This window comes from Haemaphysalis longicornis, unplaced genomic scaffold (genome assembly GCF_048455015.1).
Source record: "Haemaphysalis longicornis isolate Haplotype H1 unplaced genomic scaffold, Haemaphysalis longicornis Haplotype H1 scaffold_3, whole genome shotgun sequence".
NCBI classification, from domain to species: Eukaryota; Metazoa; Arthropoda; class Arachnida; order Ixodida; family Ixodidae; genus Haemaphysalis; species Haemaphysalis longicornis.
The window spans coordinates 59,918,523-59,925,343 of NW_027526335.1; positions in this window are offsets into that span (position 1 = coordinate 59,918,523).

Sequence of the window (6,821 nt, forward strand, 5' to 3'; positions counted from 1 at the left end):
TAAAATCAATAAAACCGACGTTCCGGGCAGCTGGCTATCGCGCATAAGAAGAATGTCTAGGGCGCTTTAACGCGGTTGCTTCAAGCGGTACAAGCTCTACAAACAGTGTTGCAGCGTTACATGCGTTACAGCGGTAGAAACTCTGTAAGACCAACGAGAACTGTGTGCGGATTTTATTCTTGTTTGGCACAAAAATGTTAATCCAGAGAGAAACGCACTTGTTCAGTTTTTCTTATAACATCACGAAGAGCATCACGTTTCATTACCTTTCGCGACATAAGCGAAAAACTGGCGGTCGTTGTCGTCTCTTCCAACTTTCAAGCGTTCGTGAGCGCAGTGTGCACGAACACAATCGCGAATTCCTAAGTTCTGTATAAAAATTACGAAACTTCTCTTAAGTAATCAGCAGTGGGCGAAGTTTTTTCCATCAGCTGCATTATATAAAATATTATCATTACATTCAGGTAGCACTCATAGGCAAAACTTAGAGATGGACAAAAAATTACAGCCTGAAGCTTTTGCCTAATTTGCTGAATATTTTCCTACACACAACTGATTTTTTTTACAGATGACGTAAACAAGGTTGATATAGAAGGAATTTTTTTTATTGCCTTCCTTTACTCAGACCAAAACAGGGCGCAGTGGACGCGGCGACTAAACGCTAACGTATAAAACTGCAAGTAGTCCTGTACAGCTGTTTCAACTTTTAGTTCGGCCATGGAGATTACCAGAAAACCTGCGATAGGGCCCTGAGTCTACTTAGGCCATTGGGGCTGATATTGATAAGCGAATGCATTTGAAAGAGTGCATTTGAATGCATTTGAATGCCTGTTACACTAGACAATTGTGGAAAAGATAGTGCCCAGATTTTAGGACAGGTCCGTCTCTCGAAGAAACTGCTAAAAGATAAATGATGACATGTGATTAGCGAATAACACACACGCACGCGCGGATTCGCATTCTGCTTCAATTTGCTGTCATGTTATTCGAAGACGGAAACTTACCGGTGTGCCTCCCGAGGGTGATCGGGTCGAGTGATTTATCGATGCCATCTCGTGATCAACGCAAATTACGATAGCGACCTCCAAGTGGTAAAATGAACGTCATTCTTCTCCACTTACAACTCTTCGGCCGATGTCTCCTCTCCATCTTGCCAAGAAAAGGGCAAGGCGGTGCTAACAGCCACCCTCTGTCTCTCCTCGTAATCGAGATGAAGATCTCACTCGTCCTTACGCTGACCAAATTAGGGAACTGCGGGTGAGGTGTCATTAAGACAATGAGGGAGAGGCTGCCGTGTCGTACTCGCGGACAAACGTACGTACAAGTGTACAAACTTCCGTTTGACGCCAGGCACGAATGATCAGTCTCTAATAAATGTGTATATTACCTGATTGTGCCGACAACGATATCTCCAGTAACCTTGTACAGTTCTTTCGCAATATGGGTGCGATGCCAACCACAAGCTTTTTGCTCAGGATCTCAGTAAATATGAAAGTAGTAATAATGTTCGTGTCTTTTGAGAACCTCGTCGTCAAATGTTGTTGCCCATACTAGATACGCTTATGGTACCGGACCTGTTAAAATAGGTATAACCCCTTCTCAAGGTAATATTGAATGCAAGCCAAAGTTTTACATGTCATGTCAACTGCGCAACCAAATCTTCCAGAACACCCAGGGACGTTTCATCAATCGCTCATTAAAGCGCTGTACGTGAACCTAACTAGAGAACGTTAAACACTCATTTATTCATAATAACAGCGCTACCGACACAGACAGAAAGAAGAGGGCACAAACACGGCGCTGACTAACAACTGAGTTTTATTGCTTAGGCCAGTGGTTTATATACACACATGGGCAAAAACAACAAAAAGGAAAAAAGAGAAGGGAACACTAAATTAACACGTGACCATATGAGAGCGTGAGCGTGGCATCATGTTGACTTTACGTATATTCACAAGTTAATCTACTTACGGGGCAAGAAGTACGATCAACACAAAACACAAGTCCATTTTGTAATCAGTTTGGAAACAAGACAAAGATTACCAGGGTGGGCTTACTGCGCTAGAAATCTACACTCTTTTTCTGTGAGGGCGATAGATGGGGTGCTTATGCATTTATCACCTAACTTGTTAATTTCTGTGGCCTCTAAGATTTCTCGCACGATTTGGCTGCCATGCTCGCCTATCACTACGCTCTGGTCAAAAAGGGGCTGGCATTTGCTAACGCAATCACGGCAATGCTGGGCGAGGTGACCACTGAACGTTTTTGAAACGTTGTTATGGTGTTCCCTCAGCCTAGTTAGTCAGCGCCGTGTTTGTGCCTTCTTCTTTCTGTCTGTGTCGGTAGCGCTGTTATTATGAACATGTACCAACTCGCCCAGTCTTCCGTTTTAGACTCATTTATTGGCGTGGAATGTACAATGGGGCTGTTGCTTTCATCCCGTCAGGTGTGTTTCTTGATTTTTCTTACACGTACTGATAAGACACCAATTTAACAAACGTAACCAACAGCAATAAGAGTAGATTAAACCACCTCACCCCTTAGTTCCCGGCGCTACCAATACGTTTTGTTTTACAGTGCTTGTTGTCGTAGTTCCTCCTGTCCTGTCAAAGCAAAGACAATGTATTGCGGTTCCACCCCCTAATTATTATGTGTTCATTCAAATGTAGGCGTGCGCTCGTTAGAGCGGCACGTGCAGCGTCGAGTTGTTTGGCAATGCGCATTGTGTGAGGTCTTCCATCGACCGTTTTCGCTATTCGAAGAGATTACACGTGTCTCGGTAATAACAATCGCGGAACGAAACTTCTCCGAGCCCTCCCTACAATCGAGGCTGTTCTCGCGCACCTTCCCAAAAAAGGGCAGGAACAAGCACCTGGTCCTCTAATTTTCTTTTCTACACTGGTTGTCATAGAAACCACACAAGCTCAAAGTCTTCCATTTACAAAACACCAGCCAGAGAAAGTCGGGAGGTACGGCTCTAGTTTTCCTGCCGCTGGAAGCGTTCCCGGAGAAAAAAACCCTCTTCCACCACAAGCGGCAATCAACTGTATACCTGAGTCGGAGCGTCCCCAATCCACAGTTGTTATATGGTCAAACTGGGGCAGCGACTTTTCATCCAGCAGGCACCTTCTTGTGATAATTGCAGGTATTTTATAATGTTAAACCTTACAAATAATGCATATATATATATAGAGAGAGAGAGTGAGAGAGAGCAAAGGAGAGATAGAAAACGAATGTAGAAAGGCTAACATTTGAGGACGATATAGCCATTCATGCGTTTAAATTCCCAGAAAATGCACAACTTCAGTGCCCCACACAGTTCATTGACAGTGGTGCTTATATATATTAACTTCCGTGTCTTTAATTTTTTGAAGCCTGAAGGTTTTCTTTCCACCTTTTTTTAGTTTCTATTTCCACCCTTTTGCCGCTATGCGTGGGAAATCCCCAGTAGTGACTGAGGCTTGTGTCCCTTAAGATCCGGAGAACCCGCGCGGAAAGGGAACAGCGTGGCGACGTATAAATGATGCATTATAAGTAATTGAAGGGGGACTATCGTAAAGTTCAGATAAACGACGCCCTCTCAGAGCTACAATTTTAATGCTGTTATTAGAAATGCATGGTTACACTTTATTCAACCCGAGTTGAAATAATTTCTATTGACTTAAGGCTCATAATGAAACCGGTATCAAGAAGCGTTCTGCTGATTAAAGCGTTTGTATTGAACAGGTGTCATTGTAACATTGAACTTTGTCTTAGCACTAGAGCATTTTAAACAACCTTGCTGTCTCGAGCAAAACAACGTATGAAGTTGGTACACACGAATAAGGAATAATAACAACTCAATCACAAATGCACTTCGTGGGTTCCCCGCCCACGTGGTAACTGGAGTACGTCGTTGAACCGGTTCCCATTAACGCGGTCTCCCGTTGACGTTAAAGGTTTGGGCTATTAATAAAGTTTAGAAATGGCGTTGTGATGCCGCTGTTGTTATTCTTGTTTCGCCTATCAATCGACTCCACCATAGCACTTCCCTATCGATGACCGGAGTATTGATCCTACATGGAAAACGCTTGTCACGTTCGTGGCGTACGATGACAGCCAGCATTTTCCCTCACACCATTGCAACAAGGCGTCTGATGACGTGGGTAAACATTGAGTGTCGCGAGAATTCGGCGACAACCAGCGGCAAGAAGTGCGCCAGAGGAATGAGATGGACGAATGCCCAATAGGTTCAGCCGCGCTTGGCTCACGCAAAAGCCTAAACAAAGGGAAAAAGTGCCCCAATCAACGGCGCGAACGTGTACGGACAGCGAAGCCAGGCGTGGGCAGACACAAAGCCCACTCGACCGAGACATAGTCAAAACGAGTGGAAGAAACAGAAAGCAATTGCTTCTCGTTTGCAGTTTAGCATAATTCAGATTTATTGAACTCAACCAAACGTTCAAGGTGATATTATGCTAGTAGGGAAACATTGGGCCACAAAAATACTTCTTTCTCCGTGCATTGGGCTGTCCGTTTCACGGGGGCTTTGTGAGGCGTCTGGAGTGGCTTTGGAGCACCGGCTTCGTGTTATGTTTGTTAAAACTGTGACTTTATTATCCATGAAACCTGCTGGGATAAAACTTCCCACGGTAATATTGCCGTCTGGTTAGTACAACGCCTTACCATTTGTTTCGAATTAGTTCTGATGAGACACAAGGTACTGCTGTTTTGTCACCATACTCCTCCGGTAAAAGCCCATTTTTGTAGGAGCACATGAATTGACAGTAGACATAAATTCCTGATTGCTTACTTGAACTCGACGGTGGACCCACTATTATGACAAGTCCATGAAACGTAACTTCACGAAAGAGCGGCCTGAGCGGCCAAGTGCAATATTTGTTCGGGAATAGTTATGAGTGCAATGAGTGACAGCAGTTTTACCTAATTCTTTTGCTCGGGAAGAAGCCTATGTATTGACAGCAAACGGGAATTGCGAGTTGCTTGATTCTCCCCGGTGAGCTAGTTATGGCAAGTAAAGGAAACAAGGCGTAATGATGTAGTGGTGTTAGTGACTCCTTTCAATATGATTTGTTCGTAGGTATACACGTTACCATAAAAGCTAAAGAGTATTCGCACGAAAAGTTGGCGCCTCCGCAAGGCGTTCTGGTGGTTGGTCGCCAGACCTGACGGAGTCATTATGAAGTAGAAACACACGGCTCCTCTTAATGAAAAAAAAAATCGCAGACGGCTTGGCTGTGCCATCTACGAATATCGTTAGAAAAGAGCGTACAGTACTACTTATCAAGCGTGGTCCTTTACCACAAAGCATGCAAGACGTGGGAGTACAGATGAATGTCGAAGAAGAAAACCTGAACGTTCTTGTTAAAGGAGAGGCACTATTAGCCTACCTCGCCCGGTTTCGCGGAAAATTTGTAAAGCTTGGAAAGCGCGGCATGAAGTTGGTTTTGCTGGAACCGTTTGCTTCAGAACTTTCGTTTGCTTGCTTGCTAGGTTGTTTGCTTCTTCATTTTGTTTGTTGAGTTGGTTGGCTCGTTTCTTTTATTTTTTTCCTAAAACAATGCAATGACAAAAATCCAGAATTGTCCTCACTGCGGTTTCCCTGTGAAAAAATTCTAGCACTGAAAGAGTCACTAACATGCAAGAGTAAAAAAAATCGGCACAAATCCGAACAAAAATAATTTTTATATTTTGTCGTTCCCCGACAAAGAGACATTGTAGCAGGTCCAGCGTCAAGCGGGAGAAACATACCGCTGAGAGCAGTTCTAGGAAGCAGTCACCAGAAGAGTTGAGCCATAATGTCGAAAAAATAATAAAAAATTTTGAGGTCCGCGCTGTCACCATTTGAGCGTGAAATACGAGCCCATGCTTGATACGGACTGCTTCTAAGGTGCATCGAACCCAGCCGACGTGTGCGTCACCGGCTTCCTCTTCTCGTGGCTCTGCTCCCTCTAAGTGTCGCTTTGCCAAGAGCAGCAACGACAACAAAAAATTTCCGGTTGCTTTTCAATCTGGGATATCCCCGCTCCCGTCTTACGCTATTGGCGGTCACTTCAGGCAGAAAAGGCCATACTTGTTGCTTTTACGTCATTCTTTGAAGGTACTTTGCATGCAGCCAGAAGAGCGTTTCTGGCTTGCGAAATAGCCGCTTGACAATCTGTATCTGCGTTACTCGGTTTATTTTTGCGAAGTTGTGTGAACTCGCGTTATATGACGTCAGGCAGATGTTTTCTGAGAAATCAATCGCTGTTTATTTGTTCGGGCCACATGGTTAGTCTGTATGCCTTGGCGATGCGTAGCGAGTCTGCATGCAGTGTCTCCTTGTGTTCCCGAGTAACTTTGGATGACGTAGTCAGCGTCCTGGAGAGGGCGCTGCGAGCGGTCGCCGAGTGCGCACGTGTTTCACCTCGGCTCCGTGAAATATTGCTATTTAATGCGGAAGAAATTCGCCCATTCTTCTAAAAGTGTACGTACCTTTTCAGTTCGATCACCGGCACCGTCCGGTGAAAGAATTTTGGGAATCTTCCCTATTTTCGGTGTTTTACGCCAGTCTGAAGTTTCAACGTGGCCGAGCGGCAGCTACACTCTAATCCTGGTAACCCATAATGTAACTTCTAAAGGAAGTAACCTATAAAATAAAGGTTACAATGAATCCATTTTGATGTTTTCTTCATCCCAGTCCATTCTAAGGGTTACAAGCGTGAAGTTGAAAGCGGTTTATAGGTTACATTAATGATTTATAGGTTACATCAACAAAATCTGACATGTAACCTCTACGTTGTAACCTATAAAACGCCCTGTAACCTCTAAGAGATGCTCGT